The following is a 26,111-nucleotide window of genomic DNA, read 5'->3' as shown; positions in this document are numbered from 1 at the left end:
TGCAAGCCATAAATGAAGCTCTGTGTGTTTGCATGGTCCTGTAAATCTACTAAAGCACCTTGAATATATTCCACTGTTAGACCTGTCAGCCTTAGGGGCCCATTAGGATGGTGGGTGGATTGCCCCCACCAGGCTGGCGGGAGCCAACGCCGGCCTGGCGGGGGCGATCCGTCCGCCATCCTCACTGAAATGACCCCCCGCCACATTGAGATGGCTGGGGGGTCTGAGGCGGACGGAAAGACCGTCTGCTGCTTTTCTGACCCGGTCGCCTTGCGACCGGGGCAGAAAAGGTTTAATATGGTGGCGATGTCTGTTTGACACCGCCAGCTATACTAGTATGGGCCCAAACTGATGCCTTTCCATGGCAGCAATGCTGCCACTGAAAGGCAGGCAGTCTTCACTTCAGGGGTCCCCTGCGGGCCCCCCGGAGTGAAGGTGTGGTGGGGGTGCACACGGGGGTACCTGTGGTACCCCCCAGAATTTGAATACCCAAAGAGGCAGGCACGCGCAGTGCCTGCTGCTTTGTGTATGCATTTTTAGCATTGTGGCGGGTGGTGCACAATATTAAAAATGCAGGATGCGCCCGCCACTATGGCGGGCGCATCCTAATACCCCCCACGGGACCCCCACCCTTATGGCAGGCGGTCCCAATCCCCAGGAGGATGGCGGGTGGACAAAGTCGGCATGCCATCCTAATGACCCCCTTAGTGTGGTCTTCCCTCCAGCATTTTGCCTTCCTCTTTCTTTTCTGACTGTGTTTTTGCTGGCCTTACGACTCTTGAGCACTTTGGCACTGCTTACCAGTGCTAAAGTGCATGTGCTCTTTCTCCTCTAAACATGGTTATATTGGCTTATACCAAATTGGCATGTTTAATTTATTTTGAAGTTCATAGTAAATTGGCACAATATGTGCCCAGGTTATGTAAATGTAATGCTGCTACTGGGTTTGCAGCAGTGATTGTGCCACCCACTTAAGTAGGCCTTTAAACAGGTATAGGGCCTGCCATTTCAGTGCCTGTGTGTACAGATTAAACTGCCCTTTCACCCTGACAAAATAACTCTTTTGCTAGGCTCAAACTTCCTTTTTAATACATGTAAGTCACACCTGGGTAGGGCCTTGACAGCCCAGAAGGCAGGGTGCAATGTATTAAAAAAAATAGTAAATGTACTTGTGAGTTTTACACGTCCTGATAGTGAAAAACAGTCCATGTTTGTTGTCTTTGGAATCCTAATTTAAAAATCGAACTCATGATGACATCGGATCTTAAATTACAATTCTGATAAGGACTTTTTTAGAAAGTTGGACATTTTTTGCCTTAGCCCTTTGGTGCCTGCAGTCTGTCTCTAGTCACATGACTGGGTATAGTTGGCAGCTAGGCTTTGTGTATTCATCCTAGACAGCCACGCACAAAGGGAGCTTAGGCGTGACTGGGTGGGCCATCACTGTCGGGATGGTAGAGTCAAGCCTCACTTACACTTCAATATGCTGTGTCCAGTTTCAACACTAAGGGCCGGATGACCCTTTATTTTCACTTCAGCCAGATTGGAGCCAGGGCAAGGGAGGTAAGGAATGCCATGCACTTCAAAGACACTGCCTAGAAGCTTTTTCAGCTTTCCAGAGCCTGGGCACATGTGTATAAAATGGGGACCTCGGACACCAACTCTTCAGTACACTTCTGAACCTGTAGATACTCTGTCAGGAAGAAGGACTACTGTCTTGGTATAGGGACTGCCACTCTGCTGGACTGCTACTCTGAAGGAGCTATTAACCTGCTATGTTAACCTGCTGTGTGCTTCCCTCTTGCCTGAGAATGAAGAACTGGACCTGCAACGGACCTTGAACCCAAGACTCCAGAGCAACTCAAAGGGTTTGTCTGCAGGGCTCCTGATCTGATCCTCAGGGACATAAAAGGCTCCCTAGCAGTTCCCAAACCATCAGAGTGTTTGTGGACCCTCAAGTGGTGCCCCTCCGGCCCTGGACCCTTGGTGTGACTCAGCAAGCTTTAAAGCAAACTTTTGGGCTCTTCGCTTCCACAGACTGGCCCATTCTCCCAAGAAATGCACTGCTCGCACCAAAAATCAGTACATGCTGCTGCTAGCTCATCTCTTCACACAGCAGCATCGTCAGTCAGAAGGGGACTGGCAACATGAAGCTCCAGCCACCCCGTGCACAACTTACAGCTCCCTCTTTGCGCCACACCAACTCCTGCCCACAACACACTACATTCTCTCACAACCCTCTCCAACACAAACAGGACTCTTTTTACTCGATAGAAGAATTATCTTGTCAACAACTTATCTGCGGTCATGACCCTCTCCAAAGCCTAACAATAGGTCTCTCCTCCTCCCACCTACTAAACTTGACAGACAGTAGTCGTACAGATTCTTGATACAAAACTTGAGAAAGTAAATCTTCAGCAGGACTAATCTGGGACTGTATCTGACCCGCTCTCCTTGGTTGGTTTTAACTTATGAATTTGACACGGTCCAGCGTGATGCAGCTGGTTCTTTAGGTGCTACATTGCAGAATATCAAATTTATAACTCTGGTTCTACTGATTGTATTTTTGTTCCTTTAGTCTATTTTTATTTATTAAAATAAGCTCTTTTATTCTAACCTGGAGTGGGATCATTTTGTGTGGCGGTTTCACTGGTTTACTGTTTGAAGTTTTGCACAAATACTTTACACATTGCCTCTAAGGTAAGCCTAACTGCTCTGTGTCAAGCTACCAAGGGGTTGAGCAGATTTTAATTTGAAGTGTGCTTGTGCTTTACCCTTACAAAGACTGTTATTACTGCTTGACCAGGGATGACACCTCAGTCAACCAATAATGCAATTTCTAACATGCACTATACTTCTCAAAGCTTTATGACAATTGATTATTGGTTATAGAGTCATTCTTCAGCTTTATTTTAGTAAAACATTGGGGCATATTATCAAGGGGGTTTATCTCCTCTTTCTTGGCTTTAAAAGCCAAGAAAGCGGAGATAAAAATATCTCCCTATTACCTAGTTGTCACTAACACCAGTTAGCGACAGCTAGTAGGAGATAGCGACCATCTTGGGCCCCGCTTTGCATGTCAGTGATATTTATCACTAATGACATGCAAAGTGGGCGTGCCAAGATGTTAGCGACTGGAAAAAGTCGCTAACATCGCTATCTCCTATTACCAACTTTTGGAGATATTTGCGCTAAGCGCGAATATCTCCAAAAGCTAACACCTGCCCCTGAGCAGTTCTTAGCCATGTTATCCAATGGTAGGTGGATATCATGGCTAAGAGCATTAGCTCGGTAATGCATGAATATCGCTGACTTTTCAGCAATATTCATGCATTTTGGCTGATTTTATTCGCTTAGGAGATATACCTTGATAATAGCAAGGTTCCTAAGCGATAAAAATCGCCGCAGCTCAGCGATAAAAATATCGCCGCTAAACCAACATAACGATAATTATCGCTAGTTGTTGGTAATATGTCCCATTGCTTTATAAGAGTTGCATTTTATATTCAACAAAAAAACAACACCCATTATTATATGTCTATAAAATTACTGCACTCTGGCTGCACAAATTAGATGAAGATATCAAAATCGCCAGGGTCTGAAATACCAAGGCCAGAGTGAAATGCGAAATCAGTCTTGTCAAAAATGTTCAAAGCCCTATAGTGCACACTTGTGCAGTTAATTTGAGACTCTCTTGGATATGGTGAGACAGATTTGCTTCTGAAAGAAAATTAAAAAATGGATAGGTCCACAAGGTGCACTTCACTTCATCATTTGTCAAGTATGCTGGCTAAAAAGCACGGTATATACAGGCAATTTTGAAGTATAACTAATTTGCAATACATCAGGTTTCGGCAGATTGCCGAGAAGAAATATTTTTCCAAAGGAGAAACTCATGTTTGTGCCTATAAAGAAATGATTAGGCCTGGATGAAATTTAAATTACAAAGGTGACGTCTTTAAAATTTCCAAATTTCTTAAATATTCCATATTAAGCAGTTTTGCACAATTTGCACTAAAGACAAAACAATTAACACAAAAAATATCATGCTGAGAGACATTTTGTAATGTAATGTAAGACATACTTTTAAGGCGCGAGCTATCACCCAAAAGGTATCTTCGCGTTTTGACTCTACAAACATCACACACAGACGAGATCACACTGCCCTGGGGAAAAGGTGGGACTTCAACCCCTTTTTAAAAGGGATAGATCATTCAAACTCCTCAAGGAAAATGGAAGAGAGTTCCAAAATTTAGCAGCAGTGAAGCCAAAGGAACGGCCGCCCATCCAAATCCTCTGGATTCGACGAACCGCCACCAAATGAGCAGATGAGGAACGTAAAAGTCTGGCTGCCGAATACCATGAAAAAAGTTCCCGAAGTGCAATAGGCCCCAGTCCATGGAGTGCCCTGAAGACTATACAAGAGGCCTTGAAAAAGATCCGCTGATGAATAGGCAGCCAATGGAGGTCTCTAAGCGCCAGAGTTGATGAAGCTGAGCGCGTCCGAGAGAGGGCCAATTTGGCTACCATTTTCTGGATCCCCTGCAATTTCCTAATCAGGGAACTAGGGCCACCTAGAAGCAGTGCATTGTAGTAATCAAGCCTTCTGAGTATGATACTGCGCACTACTTCAGGTGTGGCCGAGGCGGGAAACATGGGGAGGATCCTATGCAGTGTTCGTAGCAGCATCATGCAGGTGCCAATAGTCTTGTTTACAAAGGCATCCAACTGTAGTTGTGGGCCGAAGATGACACCGAGGTTGCGGGCAGCGTTCGCTGCTTCGACAGTGACCAAGGTGGTTGGTGGCCAAAAGTCCACAGGCAGAGGACGAGGGATTTTATCCAATGAGCAGTGCAGCACCTCAGTCTTTGATCCATTATACTGAAGGGAATTATGTCTCAGCCAGTCCGCAGTGGCTAGCATGCACCGATACTCGAATTAGTGTATTGCAAGAATTTATCATGGCTTTTTTATGTGAGCTAAACATTTAAGTCATCCAAGATACCTGCAAACCACATTATATGCTAAAAACATAAATTGATAACATGTTTAGGACGTTTTGCAACATTTTCCCAAAAAAGGTATGCAATTTTTCACCCCTTTGAAATCATGTGCCAGCCACATAGAAAATGTATGCTTGGCAGATGAATGTCTGCACAACATATGAATATTTACACAACAGTAGTTGTAGTGCCTACCTGGAAGCATACGAACCATTTAAAAAAATGGTAACACAAAATTCTATGCCTCGAAAAATAACACCTATTTTAAAATCTCTATCAAGACGTAATGGGGCTATTTACAGGCCCTTTCTGCCACTGATGCGTCACTTTTTATATGGAAAAAAGTGACACACCGGTGGTACAAGAAGCTTGTAAATAACCCCAGATGCACATAACTCTGGGGCAAATTTACAAGGGCAATACACCACAGGAGCGCCACTTTTTCTGACACTCCAGTGGTGCAATACCATGCTCCATGTTTACAAGTCCAACGACTTGTAAATATGCAGCATTCATATAGAAGCACTTTGCATGTGTTAAATCTGCCTTGTAAATAAGTTCCTCCTCGCCGCAGTTTCTGTGGCAAGGGCGAGTCCAATGGGTTTTGCTGTGTGTGTTCTAACGTAACACCCATTGCTTTTTGACACTGCCCCAGATTTACAAGGATCTGTTAATCTGAGGCAGTCGCAAAAACTAGCACCTTTCAAAAGGAGGCGTTATAGTAGTGTCCTAAGGAAAAATACTTTTATTTCTCCTCGTTTTTTGCTCTTTCTAGTTGTGCTGCATTCTGAAGCACACATAGAAGGAGAAAAACGCATATAATGATTGTTTTTGTGCGGGAAGGTTCCCCTTCCTGCACAAACACAATCATTGCTGCAATGCAGGCACCCTTGCACCATGATGCCAGGGTACCTGCGCTGCTGCTATGCAGCTTTTTTATTGCCAGCGCAAAGGAAAACACAGGGGTGCACCATATTCTTGTAAATACAGAAAGCCCTGGGTTTTTTAAATGGCGCAGTGCAGCACATCAACATTTCTAGTAGCGCTGTACAGTGCCATTTTGTTGTAAATATGCCCATCTGTGCGTTCCAGTTTAGAATCCAAAACTGGAAAAAGCACAATTGGCTCGGGAGGGATAGATCTTTGAACAATTAAGCCATAAGGGACTCCAAATTCCCTTATACTCAGAACACTGGTCTCCACCTCAATTATTTATCTACATCATTGATTGCATACCTAATCATAAGCAAGATTACCAATTTTATTTATAGTAATCCATCGTACAAATCAATGCTTTTATAAAGTTCTCTCAATGATATATAGATAACACATATATATACACATATATCTACAAATATGTACAACTGACAATGAAAACACCACAAACAAATATTACATTTATATCAGAAACCTTTTCACCCCGAAGGTCGGACTCAAGTCAAGTCAAGTCAAAAGGCACTTTATTCGATTAAATAAAAATCATAAAAGTATGCTATACAAATACATAAAAACATCATACAAAGCTGTAAAAATACTGTACATTTAAAATTCATTAACAAATACATATACATATACAAATACATATACATACACAAAGACATATTCATTAACAAATACATATAGAGTGACCTAGCACACAGGAATTACACTGTTATCAAAAATAATTCATATTCCTTTATAAAAATATATGTGGGTTGGACCAGAGCCTAGAAATTAGTTCATACTATCAGGTATAGGGCAAACATTTACATTAACTCCATCTAGACTCGTATGGAGTCTCTTCCGTATAGCACGGATAGATGCAATCAGAAAATTGGCTACACAGAACATCACCCGATGATTTTCCATTAATTGTAAAAACAATAATGCTGGTTTCAGCTGTAGGAACCCCATTTCCCTCAGGAGAGGCTTAATATACTTTACCCTGCCTTCCGAGAAGAAGGGACAGAAAAAGATAAAAGGTATCAAGTCCTGATCGGAGAAATTATCACATTCACATGGTGCATTTTCCATTGGGGTGCACCAGTTCTCATAGGTACCCAACAGAAAGTGTGCCTGATTAAATATAAATTTAGTTAGCAACCAACGATGATAAGGACGTGTAACAATAGTCAGATACGGTTGCATTGACATTGAGTTAATCAGCATAAAATGTGATCTTACTGTCGGTTTAGAGATTTCAATCGACTCTCTATCCATTTCTCGGGTCCTAATGAAATTTTGTTTTACCCAGTTAATATCATCTTTAATCAAATTTTCCGGATTTAAATATAGTTCCGGTCGACCCAGGAGTGCAGTGGTTGTTTTGATGTATGCCAACCATTTAATATCAGCCACTCTATCCCGCCCCAAACAGTCCTTAATCATTTTATGATTCAATGTAAGTTTAGGGTTAAGCCAAGTTCTGATCCATAGTAAAAGTGGTGCCATGTTTAACATGTCCGCAATATAACCCATACCCAACTCTGCATGGACCGCAAAAGATGAAGTGGATTGGGGAAGACCCAAGAGGGAACGCAAAAATTGATTTTCCTCTCTCTGAATCAAAGATAGATCTTTATAGCCCCAGATTGCTGCCCCAAACCTGGCTATGGCCATAGTTTTGGCTCTGTAGATCGCCAAAATGGCCTCAGGAGGTTTCCCACCCAGTCTTTTCGCAAAGCCAAGTATTGCAGCCGATGACTTTTTCACTGCTACTCTTTTATTGGCCACTTGGGGGGCCCAGCTGCCCAGGTCATCAAACACTACACCAAGATATGTGAAGATTTTTACTTTTGTTATTACTGAGCCATTTCACGAGAGGGTCTTGGTTTATTCCTTCCTTTCCCAACAAACATCACATGCGATTTCTCCACATTAATTACAAGTTCCAGGTTTTGCATAAAATTCCCAAAGGAGTTTAGGAGGCGTTGCAAACCTATGGGAGTCCTCGACAGCAGCACTGTATCGTCAGCATATAATAATACTGGCAATTTAGTACCCCCCATACACGGGACGTCTACAGATGCCGCCGCCAAATTTGCACTTAATTAATTAATATATAAGGAAAATAACATTGGGGCCAAAATACACCCCTGTCGTACTCCCCTCCCGGACTTAAAATCAGCCGTACACTTCCCATCTTGCGACATGCGTATGGCCGCTTTCAGGTCCCTATGCAATTCAGCCAGGAAGTACACCAATGCCTGGTCTAGGCCCATATCCAAAAGCATGGTCCACAGCTTTGACCTATTTACTAGGTCAAAAGCTGTGGACAAGTCCATAAACGCTAGATAGATTGACCCCCCTGCAGCCACAGTGTATTTACTGACTATTAGATGTAAGTTGAGGCACTGGTCCTCAGTTCCTCTGCCAGATCTAAAACCATACTGTGCATCACACAAGATGTCATTGTTGGTTTCCCACGTTGCAATTTTAGCTAGGATAACCTTCCCAAGAGCTCTCGGACTCAAGAAAACCAGTGCCCCCCTACTTATTCAGGGAGTACGCTGAGAGGTAGTCCTATATACACACAATCCATTCTGAAAAATCCAGAAAAAATCAACGATTGTGATGACAAAATCTCATAATTGGAACAGAATCTTCAGACTCCTCTTTTGAAAATAAAGTATGTCGACGCAGACGCGTTTCGGCCTTGTGATCTCTTGGCCTCCTCAGGACAAGGGTGAAATGAAAATGTCTCTTATCCAATTCTTTATCGGGCTTGTAGTTCTACTCAGGCAAAACCCAGATCCATATCTCGACAACGGGGAATGAAAATATATATCTCAGCCTATCAGCGTCCCAACCCGGGGAACCTTTGTCCTTTTCTTTCAAGACGGTCTCCCGATCCTGATTCCTTAATGGATTCACAGCTTCAACAGCATTATCTCCTTACTCCAACCGGTTGCGCATTTTAAAATCCATCAAAACTTAATCAGCTACATGAAGATGACAATCCCAGGCTAACAGAGGTTCTTCTCAAGTATAATGCGCACTTACTCAGAATACCTGCTTTTCAGGGGTGATCACTGACAATCAATAAGGCCACTGCTGTATAATGTGACAGCAGACTGCTCTGTGTGTCAGAGTGGTGTTTGAGGTGCCAGACAGTTGTTCAGGCTGCAAGGATTGGGGTCTGGTAGCTTATTAAACACACCTAGAGCTCAAACATTAGAGTTATTTCAGAAATGACATTTGCTAATGCTTCTCTGGTTAGCAACTGCAAAAATATGTGGCTAACGTTTGGGGTGCCTACTCTTTAACAAAACCATGAACAATCTATTTGGAAAGGAGCTACATTTAGCCCTATGCTGGGTTAGTACATTTCTGCCCTTCAAGGTCTGTGCTACTCCAATAGAGAACCTCTAATACGCCTGCAGAGTTAGCACGATTCTGCCTAGAAGTCTGCACTACTCCAGTAGGTAACAACTAACACCTCTGCATGGTTAGTGAAATTATGCCTATAAAGTGTACACTATTCCATTTCATGACAATTGAGATCCCTGAGATGTTATGCTCAGCACCTACATATCACCTCTTGGGAATTACTTTCTACATCGGGTCCTGTGGGAAATTGGGTCACTGGTTGAAGGGGGTGTAACCCTACTCAAGCAGCATCCACAATCTTTGTCAGAGTGAGGAACAAACAAACCCCAAATTAGCTTGTGCTAAACCCTCTGGTAGTTTGGCAAGCAGCAGTCGGGCTTAACTTAGAGGCAATGTGTAAAGCCTTTATCCAGGCTTCAAAAAGTAATAAAGTAAAAACACAATTCAAGAATAATCCCACGCCAACTTGGAATATAGAGTAAAGTGTAATAAATTAATAAAGACCAAAATGACAAAAATCCAATCAGTAGAACAGGACCATGCAATTTTAAAGTTTGAAGTGAAAATAGAGTTAAAATGCCCAAAGCGCCACTCGTAGTTATCTACTCATGTGTGCTCATGTGGGATCGGGAAAAAGTCACAAGATCAGGCTGACTGTGATGGAGCACGGATCGAAAAGAGGGACCAGGTTAGTCCCCCTGAAAAATCCAGCGCAAAGAGTCTCGTTCACGGTGGAGGGGGCCACGGAGAGCAGAGAACAAACACGGAGAGTCCTCAATTTAGAGCCAAGAGCATTACCGGCATTGCAGATTGTTGTCACTGTAGTATGAAGATCCTGCTGTCATTGCAAGTGGGCAAGCCAGAGGTTTGTGGTGGCACTTCCTTTGAATGGTCGGTGCAATTGTATGAAGAGTCAAGCTGATGGAACTTCATGTTCGCAGGCTGTGTGTGCGACAAGGTTTTGGTGCCAACTCGCCCGTTTGTGGTTGCAAAGAGTCCAGACACTTTAATTCAGCCTCTCCGAGGCCACACCAAGACCTCAGGACCTGAGGGAAACCACTAGGGGGTAGGGGCTTGCTCCAGGGCAGGCAAGGTGATGGTGCAGGTGGTTGTGTATTTTTATGTCACTGTGACTCTGAACAGGAGGCCAGCTGACTAGCTATTGTAGTCACTCTAGGAGCCCTGGGTTCAGGTGCAGGTCCAGTCCCTATGGCAAGGCAGTAGTCCTGCAGGGCAGCAGTCCAGGAGCATGGCAGTCATTTCAGCAGCACAGCAGTCCTTCTTCCTGACAGAGTCTCTACAGGTCCAGACCTGTACTGAAGCATTGGTGTCTGAGGTCCAATATTTAAATCAGATAGGGAAGGTTGTAGAAATTTCCCCTTGAAGTGCAGAGGTTTCTGCCTCCTCTGCCCTATGTCAAGACTATCTATTGGGTGTATGCAGCCCTTTTTGTGGAGGGAGGACAGACCCTAATTAAGTATAAGTAGAGCTGTGCCCAGCTTCTCCCTCCCATCCTGCCAGTGATTGCCCATCCAGGCACACCTACGCCTCATACTGTGTGTGGCTGTTTAGGGAGAATACACAAAGCTCACTGTTGGCTACACCCAGTCATGCGACCCAGAGACAGGTTGCAGCCACAAAAACGTTAAGGGAGGAATATCCCAACTTTTTAAAAGTGTTTTTTTTTAATTGTATTTTAAAATTAGACTTTAGTGAGGGGAGAGGATTGGTTACCTGTACCCTTATAGAAGTTACAGCTTATAAAATGTAATGAAGTAACTCCAATGTCATCCTATGATAGAGGTAGACCTTGTGGTAATTAAAAATTAATTTATGAGTTTTTAATTACCAAGCTGTGTATAACCTAAAAGTACATGTCCTTCTTTTTAATTACCTCACCCTCTCCCCTGGGATATCCAGGACCTGCCCTTGTGTGACTTATATATATATATTAAAAAGGACTACTATGGTCAGTGGGGTAACTAGCCAGGATGGAGCCAGATATACACACTTTTGACTTAACGAGTATGCAGGTTCATTGAATCCTATGATTACCAAGTTTGATTTATAGTTACTTAAATGTGAATGTAAGAACAATGGAGGTCAGATTCCAGCCTTTCTAGGAAGAAATGGATCAACTGTCATTGGCCACATTATGATTTCTGCCTATGCTAGTATAATCTGTGGTACCCCAAGTGTCATTTAGTCGAAATTAAGTGACCATAACTTTATTATACTGACATTTCTTTTCTGGGGAAGAAGTGTGAAGTTCCATTTAGAATTGTTAATAATTTTATTTACACTAGAAAAAAAGGGGTACATAAGAAGTGGGCTGATATCGATCCCCCGGATTATTCTGTGATATAATTTCTAGGAATTATGTTCATATATCCCACTGCCTTAACAATAAAGTTACCCCTAACCAGTTATTGGTTGTTTTGATCATGTATGCAGAACGATTGTGTTCTTAGGGAGACCCTCCTGGCGGACACCTGTTCGGGCTTGTGAAATTCATGAACTCGTAAATGTTTTCCCGCATTACTGGGATCAGCCTCTACTCTTAAATTAGAAGACTTGGAAGAGTACGGATACTGATGACCTACTCTCCTCCGGAGCCTTTACCCAGATTACGGAAGGGCCAGCAGTGGTACTGATTGCGATAGTCCTGACGAAGACCGGGGTGACCTTTTTAGGTGCATTGCCAGCGGTCAAAACATGTTGACTTCAGCAGTGGTAGGAGGGAAGTCTTGAGGAACCTCATTTTCTCAATAAGACATTTTCCCACCCTTTTTCTTATTTTTAATCTTGGTAGGTGTACCTAATTGTGTTCAATAAAGTAATTCTTTCTATTGGCACCCATAATCAGTTTCAATCACTTTCCTATACTGCACCTTTTTGTCGCACTATCAGTTCCAGTCACAGGGTGTTTTGCATACGCTTTTCAACTCATTTCATGTTACTCGTTGTATGTGTTGATATTATTTCGTTGTACGTCTTGTAGTGTGGAATTTATTATTTTTTCCCCCTCCCTAATGCTCTGCCCTGGATGTGGCTACACCAGAGCGTTTGTAGCAGGCCCTATGATGAAGCATGTAACATATTTCGGTATGTGAGTGAGGGCAGTTTTTCAAAACTGAGAAATTTTTCTTGGTTATGTCCATTGTGCACTCTATATACCCCTTTAGTGTGAACACTTGATTTGGTATGGGGGCCTGGGGTATTGTAGTTTAAACATTAATGGCCCTCTCCCCTTCTTTGTGTTAAGTATGTACTAATGTCTCCCAGCAATTGAAAAGGGCCCTTCACTGTCAACCTAGAGATAATTAATTTGTTAAGACCCTTCAATTCAATTATAAACAGGCCCTTTCAGCCCGTAAAAAAAAGAGCTTCAGGAAGAAGCTTGGCTTAAATGTTTCAGTCTACTGACACCTCAAATCATACATTTCTAAAGAATGCCTCGATCACAGTGGTTATCTCCTATATACCTTGTGATGCCTGAGTTTCCCACTCCTCAAATATCCTCAAACAGTCTGATTCAATGAGTGGGCATAAACATAGTGAGATGCTGTGTTGCTGGACTCCTGTTCCATTGAATATTACAATCAATGAGGTTTAGTTAGTTCTGAAAGAAAGTGTAGGTGGGAAAGTACCAGGCCTGGATGTGGTCCCAATGGACGTCTTTAAAACAGTTATAAATGTGTGGGGCCTCATTCTTACCAGGGTGTTCAACGCATCATGGGGTACCTCCATTATTATACCTATTTTCAAAAGAGCAGTAAATGATGAAAAAGATATTGCTAGAGAGATTAGAGGAATTGATATCTGAACAGTCAATGGGACTTTAGAGTGATGCATGAGGTAAATATTCTTGTGTCAAAGGCGGTACATTGAATCTTTTCTTTGTATAAAAGATATAAGCAGCTTGTTTGACTTAGTAGATCATTCCATCCTTTGGTCAACTCTGCTTGCCCTTGGTGCCCCTAGACCAGCGGTCTTCAATCTGTGGGGCCCGACCCCCAGGGGGGTCGTGGAGTCCTGGGAAGGGGGTCGCAGATTCTGCAGAGTGCAGCTCCTGGCATTGAGCTGATCGAGGGTGCTCACGGCGGAGGCCTATTTCACACTGAGGTGTGAAAAACATCAACGCCTCATTAACAAGTAAAAGGTCTTTTAAAGACCTTTCAAGTACTTGGGTGTGACTGTGTGTGTGTCCCTGAAGCTGTTTCAGCTGGCTCACATACACGAGCTGGGGGGAGCTGGGGGGGGGCTGGGGGAGTTGGCTGTAGTTTAGCCCTTTGAGTTCAATGGATGTTGCGCACCTGGAGCTGTGGGTCCCATGACACGTCCCCCGCCCCCAGCAGGGGGGCACAGAGATGCCCTCCTGTGAGCAGGAAAGAAGAAGGACGACGACGCAGAGAGATACTGATCCCCCCCCCCCCATGAGAGAGGCACAGAAAAGGTGGGTGGATGAATGATGGGTGGATGGATGGATGGAAGGCTGAAGGATGGATGGATGTGGATGGATGTAAGGCTGAAGGATGGATGGATGTGGATGGATGAAAGGCTGAAGGATGGATGGATGTGGGAAAAGGTGGGTGGATGAATGATGAGTGGATGGATGAATGAAAGGGTGGATGGATGAATGATGGATGTATGGATGGAAGGATGAAAGGGTGGATGGATGAAGGATAGATTGGTGAAGGATAGATGTATGGATGGAAGAATGAAAGGGTGGACGGATGAAGGATGGATGGATGAAAGGGTGGGTGGATGGATGAATGATGGATGGATGGATGTGTAAAAAGATGGGTGGATGAATGAAGGGTGAATGGATGGATGAAAGGGTGGATGAATGGATGAATGATGGATGTATGGATGGAAGGATGAAAGGGTGGATGGATGAAGGATAGATTGGTGAAGGATAGATGTATGGATGGAAGAATGAAAGGGTGGACGGATGAAGTATGGATGGATGGATGGATGAAAGAGTAGATGAATGAAGGATGGATGGATGTGTAAAAAGATGGGTGGATGAATGATGGGTGAATGGATGGATGAAAGGGTGGATGGATAAATGATGGATGTATGATCGGAGGATGGAAGGGTGGATGGATGTATGAATGGATAAAAGGTTGCATGGATGAATGATGGATGGATGTGTGAAAAGGTGGGTGGATGAATGATGGGTGGATGGAAGGAAGGGTGGATGGGTAAAGGATGGGTGAATGGATGGATGAAAGGGTGGATGAATGAATGATCGAAGTATGGATGGATGGATGTGTAAAAAGATGGGTGGATGAATGATAGGTGAATGGATGGATGAAAGGGTGGATGGATGAATGATGGATGTATGGATGGAAGGATGAAAGGGTGGGTGGATGGATGAAGGATAGATTGGGGAAGGATAGATGTATGGATGGAAGGATGAAAGGGTGGACGGATGAAGGATGTATGGATGGATGTGTGAAAAGGTGGGGGGATGAATGATGGGTAGATGGATGGATGAAAGGGCGGGTGGATGGATGTATGGATGAAAGGGTGGATGGAAGATGGATGGGAGGATGAAAGAGTGGATGGATGAAGGATGGATGTATGGATGGGAAGATGAAAGGGTGGATGGATGTATGAATGGATAAAAGGTTGCATGGATGAATGATGGATGGCTGTGTGAAAAGGTGGGTGGATGAATGATGGGTGGATGGAAGGAAGGGTGAATGAGTAAAGGATGGATGTATGGATGGAAGGGTGGATGGATGAAGGATGGATGTATGGATGGAAGGATGAATGGGTGGATGGATGGATGTGTGAAAGTGTGGGTGGATGAATGATGGAGGGATGTGATGAGGTCTAACAGGCGCATTTATGGTTGTCGAAAGTTGATAATGAGGAGTACCAGTTTCTAGACACTTTTGTCGGAAGGGGGTCCTTACGCCTAAAAAGGTTTTACAAGGGGGTCTCGGCATCAAAAAGTTTGCAGACCTCTGCCCTAGACCTATTATTTGTTTCTTGGCCCGGCTGTATGAGAATTTTTCAAGTAGAGTTCGATTTGGAGTGCACCCTGAATTTCAATGTGAAAAGAGGCATCTGGCAAGGTTGCGTCCACGCCCCCCCTAATGTTTTTCTTGTTTATTAACGAGGTGGACAAGGCCTTTCAGGCAGTCCAAGCAGATGCCCCACGAGTCGCCAGGAGTCCTATACCAGTGATATTATATGCAGACGATGCTGTTTTGATATCTAGGACCCTGGTTAACTTACAGAGATTAATGACAAATTTGGGGAATTTAGTTCTGCAAAGAAATTAGTGGTTAATAAAACCAAAGCTTGTACGATGATATGTGGTGACAAGCTAAAATATGTAGATCCTTCTACATTGAAAAAACCCCAGTAGCCAGCGTTAACACCTTTTCCTGTCTGGGTATTACATATGCAAGTAATGGGTCATGGCTCCATGAGTTAACTAATGTTAGAGCTAAAATGAGTAAAAGTACCCATGGGATTTTTAGGTTGTCAGCGAAATTGGGAAGTTGTCCAACCAGAGATATGATTTATAAGGCTAGAGTAGTTGCTACCGCCACCTATGGGGCTGACGTTTAAAAAAAAAAAAAAGAAAATCATTGCAGGTCGAGGAAAATTGTTTTTGAAAATGTTTACTATGTTTACCTATCTCAGCCTCTATTGAGATGGATCACCAGGAGTTTGGGCTACAGTAGCTAGAGGTCGTACTGCTTTGGCATTCTATATGGGTAAAGGATGAGACCAGCTTTACCAAATCAATTAAGTTGTCTGTCCTTGGACAAAGTATTGAGCATTCCTTGATTAGGTTAGTTCAATTCCATATTTAGAAGTCTGTTTAAGATGCCAATCCAGTCCAATCCGTCTCAGGTGAACTCTCCAACCAAATTGTCTATTAAAGATTCCTTTATGAATCATCAATGTGAATCTCATTAGAAATCTGAAGCGGGAATGCCAACTGTTATGTTCTACATGTAGCTTTTTCTGGAAGAGGGTTATCAAAGCTATTTATCCAGGGTTACTAATTTATCGCATTGTTTTTTATTAATTAGATTTAGATTTGGGACTGTCCATCATTTGGTGGCATTCCCTTCTATGAAATCTTGCACTCCAGATATGATTCCATGTCCCTGTGATGGGCTGAGCAAGCACAGGACAGTCCATTTTATGTTACTGTGTGATTTTTATTCGAATTTTAGGAGTAACTATCTAAAACCAATTTGGTAGCGCAGAACCTCAGATCACATATTGCCACCCTGAAATTAACGCTTGACTTAAATTTATAGCATGGTGGTTTTAATGTTGCACTTTTTATCTTGAAATAACTCAAGACCCAAAAAAGTAATATTTTGTACATGTTGGAGGACTGTAGAAATATTAATTTTATTTGATGTCTATTAACTGTATATAGTGAACAAGGATGAAGTTATTTATCTATTTTAGGTATTCTTTCGGATTGTGTCTACAGGTTTAAATTGCATGTGCTTCTTTTTATTCCTGTATCCACTTTTATGACTGTATGTATATGCTGAATACATTTTTGAATCAAATCATTAAAAAAATAAGGTTTGGGCCTAGCAAAGGGTTTATTTTTCCCGGTCAAAATCACAGTCTAAAACTACATACACAGGCTGCAATGCCACACCTGAGACATGTTCAAATGGCTACTTCAGTGGGTGGTACAATCAGTGCTTCAGGTCCACTAGTATCATTTCATTTACAGGCCCTGGGCACAGGTAGTGGCCCTTCACTAGGGACTTAGAAGTAAATTAAATATGCCAAGTTGGTATAAGTCAATTCTACTATGGTTCAAGGAAAGAGCACAAGCACTTTAACACTGGTTAGCAGTCATAAAGGGCGCAGAGTTCTACAAGCCAACAGAAATGGGTTCAGAAAACAGGAGGTTGAAGGCCAAATGTTTGGGAATTACCCTGCAGAAAGGACCAAGTCCAGCAGCTATCATGAGGCAGTTTGCACACAAAGCAGAATACAGAGTTCTGAGGTATTTACCATGCAAGGTAACGATTTTACACAGGCAATCTTACCAGACATATGGCCGCGATACCCGCCACCCCCTCTCAACACACTCCCCAAGGATGGGAAACCGGAAACAGTTCTTGAACTTTTGGAAGGCGGGAAGGGAGTTACCCTTCCCGGCCGTATTTATTAAAATATGAAACAAAAATAAAACATTAAAATAACAGTTTCATATTATGTACAATTTCATTACCACATTGCGATGTTTGGCTAACCTTAACATATTCTCTAATACAAAGGTTCTCCTAGCCGAACTAACATCCTACAAAACATTAACTTGAAATTTTGAAATTGTACATCCTAACGTTTAAGGGCCAACGGCAAGGTCGTAACCGGTGTCAAGATCCCTAAACCCGAAAATCCCCCTCACTTGTGAGGGGCGACCGCACAGAGGTGTACCTCAAGTGCAACTACCAATTTCCCTTGACTTGACGGGGGCCCCAATAAACTCGACGCCACTTAAAGGTCGTTCGAGGACTCGTGTGAGGTATCTAGAAGGTAGCGTAGACCCCCTCCCAAACCCCACACAACTTACCACATCTGCCGTCGCAGATATCCTGGCCCCGGGAAATTCCCCAGGAGGGGGCTGTAGCCCCTCCTACCCAGGAAGGGGCCTTGACCGCCTTTCCTTTCCTTTCGGCGTCCCATCCTTAGAAGGGACCGCCTACCCGTTGAGGGGCCAATGGCCACCTCCCTCGAGCGCTCCCATCCGTAATGGGTGACGCCCACTCATAGGGATCTACTAATTAGTGCTCACCGATCATGACCTTACCGCCCGACCAAAAAATAAATACGACAATTTAACTAAATAATTTAATTAAAAAACAACCATAAACCATTTCACGTATGATTACTGATCAATACTTAGTGCAGAATTACTTTATTTGAAGAACATATTGTAGCTGACCATTCTTTATTGCATACTAAGAATAACACGACAATCACCACAACCTGCAAGAAAATAGCATTACCATATCAAAACTTTATTCAAAACAACTGGCTGTCCTCAGGGGCTGGTGGGTGGGTTCAAAATTGGCTCTTCGTTCCGTCTCGAGCTCACATGCAGCGAGGGGGTGCAGCTTCAGAGCACAGGAACAAGAGGATGCGTTCTTGGCTTGTTGCTCCTTTTATCCGTCTTCAGGGCGGGCGTAAACCCGCCCCTGCCTGCCCTTAGGGCGTGGCCAGCCGCGTCAGTGTCTAGGCCAGCCCACTCGAGGGCGGGAAACAGCGCGCCCCGGCTACGCCGCTTCGGGCATACCAGCCGAGGCTCGCCTCCCGCCCCAAAATGGCTTCCCGGGGGGCTCGTGGTACTCGGCCATACGTTCGGGGGGACCGAATGGTCGCCCCTTTCCATATGGCCGCGATACCCGCCACCCCCTCTCAACACACTCCCCAAGGATGGGAAACCGGAAACAGTTCTTGAACTTTTGGAAGGCGGGAAGGGAGTTACCCTTCCCGGCCGTATTTATTAAAATATGAAACAAAATTAAAACATTAAAATAACAATTTCATATTATGTACAATTTCATTACCACATTGCGATGTTTGGCTAACCTTAACATATTCTCTAATACAAAGGTTCTCCTAGCCGAACTAACATCCTACAAAACATTAACTTGAAATTTTGAAATTGTACATCCTAACGTTTAAGGGCCAACGGCAAGGTCGTAACCGGTGTCAAGATCCCTAAACCCGAAAATCCCCCTCACTTGTGAGGGGCGACCGCACAGAGGTGTACCTCAAGTGCAACTACCAATTTCCCTTGACTTGACGGGGGCCCCAATAAACTCGACGCCACTTAAAGGTCGTTCGAGGACTCGTGTGAGGTATCTAGAAGGTAGCGTAGACCCCCTCCCAAACCCCACACAACTTACCACATCTGCCGTCGCAGATATCCTGGCCCCGGGAAATTCCCCAGGAGGGGGCTGTAGCCCCTCCTACCCAGGAAGGGGCCTTGACCGCCTTTCCTTTCCTTTCGGCGTCCCATCCTTAGAAGGGACCGCCTACCCGTTGAGGGGCCAATGGCCACCTCCCTCGAGCGCTCCCATCCGTAATGGGTGACGCCCACTCATAGGGATCTACTAATTAGTGCTCACCGATCATGACCTTACCGCCACAGGCCGGATAGTTGACCGGCTATCCGGACCCCCCACACACTCCTACCTAAAGGTCATGTCTTAAAGTCCCCAGCCAAGCTATCAGGTCTCCTATGAGTAACTCGTTCCCCACCCGGGACAAATGAATACCATCACCCAAATACATACTGTCCCCTTTAATACAATCATGCGAAATAGAATGCAGTGTACTTGAACGGAACAATCGACTCACTTTATTATTAATCTTCCTCACTGAATGATTCAGAGCAGAAACTGAAAGAGCCCCCCGCCACACTTGTCGCGGTATCATATGGGACCATGCGATTGTGCACCCTGGAACTCTTCTCGCTAACCAACTTACAGTGGAAAGCATTGCCTCAAGAAGTAGTCGTCTACCAGTGGACACCAGATCGTTGCCCCCAAGATGTACTATGACTACAGACGGCGGTGACCTCGTCCGCCCTAACAAACCCTCAAAAAATGATTGAAACTGGTCAATACAGAGCCCGCCCTTTCCGTAGAAGGACACACTGTACCCGTATTCCCCAGCCACGTGAATCATGTCACCTGCTTTGAATACGTCCGCGGCCCGCCTCACGTATGAGTGGCCCACGACCCACACCTCCTTTTTCACAGCCGGTGATGTCTGACCGCTGACCCGGTGTTGGGTCGACTGCCCAGTCCGCCCCGCCTCGTAGGCTTGCGCAACTGAAAACCAAAGAAAAACAGGAAGCGTGAGTACATCATTACAGCTTCATAACATGTGCAACCGCACATACCTTTTATAACAGTTGGAGGACCAACGCCCCACACGTTTAACTTGTTCGACATTCAGACCCCTGGCTGTAGCCTCTGTAGCAGCCCCTATCCGAAAGGAATGGGTCCCAAACTCGCCGGGGTTCAAGCCTGCAGCGGAGATTGACATCGCAAGCACCCGCTGAAACTGAAACCTCGTCAGTGGGGTGCTGTCAGCGTGTCGCAACAATGTCCCCCCCCATGATGCCACCCTTTGCGTTAAATATTCCTCTACGCAACTTACCGGGCACATGGAGGACCTGGGAATCCTTTGTATGATCATGCAGTCCCCCATCGCACCCTGGTCGGTCTTGGACCTGACAAACGAGATGGACATCGTCTCCCCTCTGACCTGAACGTGCTCTTGGCACAGTCCCCCGGTCACATCCCGCTTGTTCCTCGCCACTAGTTCGCTTACCCGCATAGCCCCATGGAATGCCAGCGCAAAAGCGGCTCGGAATAACACTGTTTCATACTGGGATGAACACGTTGAAGGGAGTACAGATAATAACAGGGCCAGCCTATCCAGACCTATCGGGCGCCTTTCATCTACTCTGCGACCCTCAAGGCGTTGCCACCCACGTAGCGCTTTTTGTACAACGAAAGACGCTGTCGGGTCCTGGATCCCATAAGCCCTTGCCACAAAGGAAATGGCTGCCCGATGCCTCTGGGCAGTAGCCACAGATTTGCCTGCCTGATGTAAAGACAGCAGGAAATTTACTACCCCCTCCTCCTGGCCCCAAAGCTCCCCTCCAGCAGCCCCCAAAAAGGCCAAATAGGAACGGAATGCCCCTTCATACGCCTTCCTTGTCCTGGGTGCTAAACTCTCTCCCACGAGGTTTCGTAATTCGGGGCACCGAGAGACCAGAGAGCTTCGGGGAAGGGTGCCGCCACCGGGTCCGCTGTGGGCAGAAAACCCCAGAAGGCCTGCATACGGAAACGAGAAAGTGCATCAGCCGCCTGGTTCATCACCCCCGGCACATGTCTTGCCTTAAATAGGACATTCAATTGCATACACAACAAGACAATTTCTTTCAGCAGCCTCAGGATCCATTTGCATCGTGCCGCCTGGCTATTGATACACTCAACCACGGTCATGTTATCAGACCAGAATACCACAGAGTGATCTCTAAACCCCTCAGGCCAAGTTTTCAGGGCCACCAGAATGGGGAACAGTTCAAGAAAAGCAATGTTACTCGTCAACCCATCCTCATGCCACCATGACGGCCATTTTTGAGCCGACCATTGTGTGCCAAAGATGGCACCAAAACCAATGCTCCCTGCCGAATCTGTCCACAGCCCCAGCTCCTCGGAGGACACCGCCGGTTTGTTCCAGACGACTCGACCATTGAAATCCGCCAGAAATGCCAACCAAATGCGCATGTCCTGGCGAACCTCGGCCGAGAGTCTCGTGCGATGGTGACCCTCCTTCAGGCCGACCATGGCCTGAGCGATCGAGCGGGAAAAGGGGCGGGCCATCGGTATTACTCTCAGGGCAAAATTCAGCTGTCCCACCAATTGTTGTAATTGCTGCAACTTAACCTTGGACTGACTAATACACGTCTCCAGGGATGCCCTGAACCTGAGCACTTTTTCTCTTGGTAAACGAAAACAACCCTCCTCCGAGTCGAGCTCGATACCCAGAAACTCGAGGCAAGTCGAAGGACCCACCGTCTTACCGGGTGCCAATGGCACACCAAAATGGTTCATTAAGACACAAAATTCATTCAAAGCCTGACCACATTCCGGATCCCCGGCTGCCCCTAGAAACAAAAAGTCATCGAGATAATGCATAACCTGATGAAACCCCGTCTTCCTTGTGAAGACCCATTGCAGGAAACAACTGAACTGCTCGAAATAGGAACAAGATATAGAGCAACCCATTGGCATACATCTATCCATGTAATAGTGTCCCTGAAACATGAAACCAAGAAGACGCTGATCGTCTGGATGTACCGGGAGCAACCGGAACGCTGACTCGATATCAGATTTCGCCATCAGCGCACCGGGCCCTAGGCGATTCAAGATGGCTACGGCCTCATCGAAAGATGCATACCGTACTGAACACACTGCCGGGTCTATCGCATCGTTTACAGAAAGACCACGTGGGGCTGATAAATTATGTATCAGCCGAAACTCACCCGGGTCCTTCTTGGGGACCACCCCTAAGGGGGAACAAACAAAGTTAGCAACCGGTGGCACACTAAACGGACCGGTGACTCGACCTCGAGCCACCTCTTTTCCAATCTTCTCCTGTACCACGGTCGTGTGCTGCAAGACTGATACTTGGTTTTTACATTTCGCTAAACCCTGAAACTCCCCCACTGGGATGCGGAAACCATATGAAAATCCGTTCCGTAACACCCCAGCGGAAGCGTGGTCCGGGTATTCGCTGAGCCAAGGAATCATTGCCATGGTATCAATCGGAGTAGGTAAAGACGCCCCTCGGACTATTTCAGACCTGTTTGGCGCCTCCTCTACCCCCGTTATCACCCGTTTTGGCTCTGCACATGGACTCAGGATGGGACGCTTGCCCACACCCGCTACATTCGTGCCTGAATTTACATGACCCTTGAGGCCTCGTACATTTTCCCCTGTTAAAGTTCCAGCAACTCCCTTTTTTACCTGTGGTGCCGTTCGGCCTGGACTGGTATTCGTTACTCGCGCCTGATCGAAAGGAGGACCCAGAATATGGGCGGGAGGACTCCCCCACACTACTCCCTACTAATGGCAAATTCAACATACCAGTCTCCGACATTTTTGACCATGACACAGAATCGTAACAATCCCAAGTTAAGTTTCTATCATGTTCTTTCGCTTTCCTGAAAATATTATCGTAACAGAACCATTGATTGCCCCCATGTGACACGGAATACCACATGATACGTGACTGATAAATCGGCAATTCAGACAGTAACTCGGGCTTACGTTCGCCCAGGATGGATGTAAAAATCCCCCACGCCTTGCCCCAATTGCCAATGTTCTCATTTACCTTGAAGGCGGCCATCTTTGCGCGCCAAACACTCGGATGCATGAGCTCCTTTTGGCTCTTCACATATTCCATCTCATAATGATCGGTAAGTAACGAGAAGATGTTTACATATTCATCTGCCCATATCTTTTCCTTAATAGCTAGAGGGACATGTTGACCCAACTTTTCCCGTCTTGACGGGGCAGACTCATCCCTCGCAATCGGCAATGGCCGCTTACCTGAACCGGAAGCTGTATCTGCGGCTGAGCCTGTCCCAGGTGGTTTTCCTACTGCCGCAGCCGGCGTGATAACTGGCGATGCTGCCTTCGCCGCCTCCCTCGTTTCACGCAGTTGCCTCACCAACACTCGAGCGTCGTCAGCCGTGGCGCCCGAATCTTTACCCAACCACGCTGCTAATTGTGCTGCCAGCTCGGGCGGCATATCCTCCCCGGACACGGGGGTGACCACCACGGGAATCGGATTCCCCTCTGCCGGCACCGGAGTTGGCTCTTCGAGTGGGGTACAGGGAACTGGGATGTCCCCTCCAGCTGCTCCCCTTCTGGGCCTCTTGCCTTTTCCTCCCGGAGCTGCTCCGACCAACGGACGTTTCGGCCCCTCTTCCCCATCTTTCTCCGCCATTCGCTTCTTCAGGTCGGTCACCTCCTTCATAAGAACTCGCAGCATCTGGTCGGTAGTCATTCGCTTTCCGACTTTCTTAGGCATTCTCCGACCGAATAGCTGTAAGACAAAGAAGAAAGATTACCACGTTCAAAATTGGCTCTTCGTTCCGTCTCGAGCTCACATGCTGCGAGGGGGTGCAGCTTCAGAGCACAGGAACAAGAGGATGCGTTCTTGGCTTGTTGCTCCTTTTATCCGTCTTCAGGGCGGGCGTAAACCCGCCCCTGCCTGCCCTTAGGGCGTGGCCAGCCGCGTCAGTGTCTAGGCCAGCCCACTCGAGGGCGGGAAACAGCGCGCCCCGGCTACGCCGCTTCGGGCATACCAGCCGAGGCTCGCCTCCCGCCCCAAAATGGCTTCCCGGGGGGCTCGTGGTACTCGGCCATACGTTCGGGGGGACCGAATGGTCGCCCCTTTCCATATTTCACCCAGGAAAAGCAGGTGAAGTTATCAGAAATTTGACAAACATGTAGTAATCTTTTCAGAAAACATTAATACTCCATGTTATGCTTCCTTCTGTCAAGCAAACCTCAGAATATCCTCCGGTATCAGGATGGCACCTAGTGTAGTTATTACCATTCATTTACTCTGTAAGTTTGAATGAGATCCTAAGGCTTCAATACAAGTTTTCTGGATTATGGTACAGGATATTGGAAGACTAGAACTCCCCATTCAAGGTGATATTCCTGCATTAAAATCCATCGAACAGAACTTTTCTATAAGGAAAAAGAAATAACATCACATACCTGGAAATGCATGGTGCTTTATCATGTGTGTTTCCTGGGAGTAATCTGCTGATGTTTTTTTTTCTGCCGGCTCTGAGCAGGCAGAAGTGTCAGCAGGCTGGCCAGTAATGATGGGAGAAGGGTGGGTAGAAGCAAGCTTGAGTCAGAGACGCCTGGTGCCTTTCCAGGAAGAGCATTGGCTGCTCTCCCCATGTTGGAGGGGTTGAGCAAGGGCAGGATTGTGCTGCTGCCCACAACCCCTGTCCCTAAAACATTTGACAGGTCTGGTGTATCACACTACAGACCTTTCAGTCCAGAGTTTATGGACCTGACTATTTTAAGACCAGAAACACTTGTAATTGTGGGTTGTCAAGTTCCAGCCAGAGTCATCATTCTAAGTGAAATCCCAACACTCTTCAAGGGGGCTTTAGTGTTGATTAATTAACCCATGATACTTTACTATCAGCTGATATGAAGATGCGCAAAACTACAGGTATGGAAGTGGACAACAGAAGAAGATTAATTGTAGAAAACACAAGGTCAATGGCACATTGGTTGGACTTTGATTAAATGCATAGAATATAATTAAGGTACAAAGTAGGGACAATAAACGAGAAATATAAAAATGTGTTGTATTGTTCCCAAAACACTGTGAGCATATTTACAAGGAATTAACACCACCAGAACATCACTTTTTGCGATGTTCTGGTGGCCTTAAGTCCTTTGTTTTTGCCACCTTGTAAATAATGCCCCTATTTCTGCATCACTTATTTTATTTTATTTATAAGGTTTTATATAGCGTGAACGTGACCCACAAGGGTATCAGAGCGCTTTACAGTATACAATTATTAAACAAAAGAGATGAAGTAGTATGCAAGCATATGATAATCATCATTTCAAACAAAAGAGGAATTTTAGTGTATGGATAACATATGTGACCAGTAGTCAAAACATAATACATGGTTATTAAATGTTCAGGTGGTTGAGGTCATAAACTTACATATAATATTCTCCTTCAATACACAAGAGGTAGGCAGTGAAATGTAGATCATGTAGGAGACTCGCGGTCAACCTACAATTCGGTCTTAGGACGTGAATTTGTTCAAAAGGAGCATTTTTAATTCTTTTTTGAAGACGGTAAAGGAAGAGATTCCACGTATCCCAGGAGGCAGGGAGTTCCAGAACTTTGGAGCAATCCCTGAGAAAGCTCTGCAACCAGTTCTCTTTTTATGGAAGGATTGTGGTTTTAGAAGTAAAGAACTGGCGCTGCGTAATAGTCTGCATCCTCCTGAACGCTCCAGCTTTAGAGCTACGTAACTGGGTGTATTGGTATGCAGTGCTTTGTGGGTCATGCAAGCGACCTTTAGGTGTATTCTTGCCTCGCAGGGCAGCCACTTCAAAGCTTTCAGGGTCAGAGAGATGTGGCTATTTCTTTTTGTTCCTGATATAATTCTTGCAGCAGCATTAAGCGATGCCCACAGCGGAGCCCGCT

Source organism: Lissotriton vulgaris, chromosome 11, assembly GCF_964263255.1.
Source record: "Lissotriton vulgaris chromosome 11, aLisVul1.2, whole genome shotgun sequence".
NCBI lineage: Eukaryota > Metazoa > Chordata > Amphibia > Caudata > Salamandridae > Lissotriton > Lissotriton vulgaris.
Note: the sequence above shows the minus strand (reverse complement) of the source record.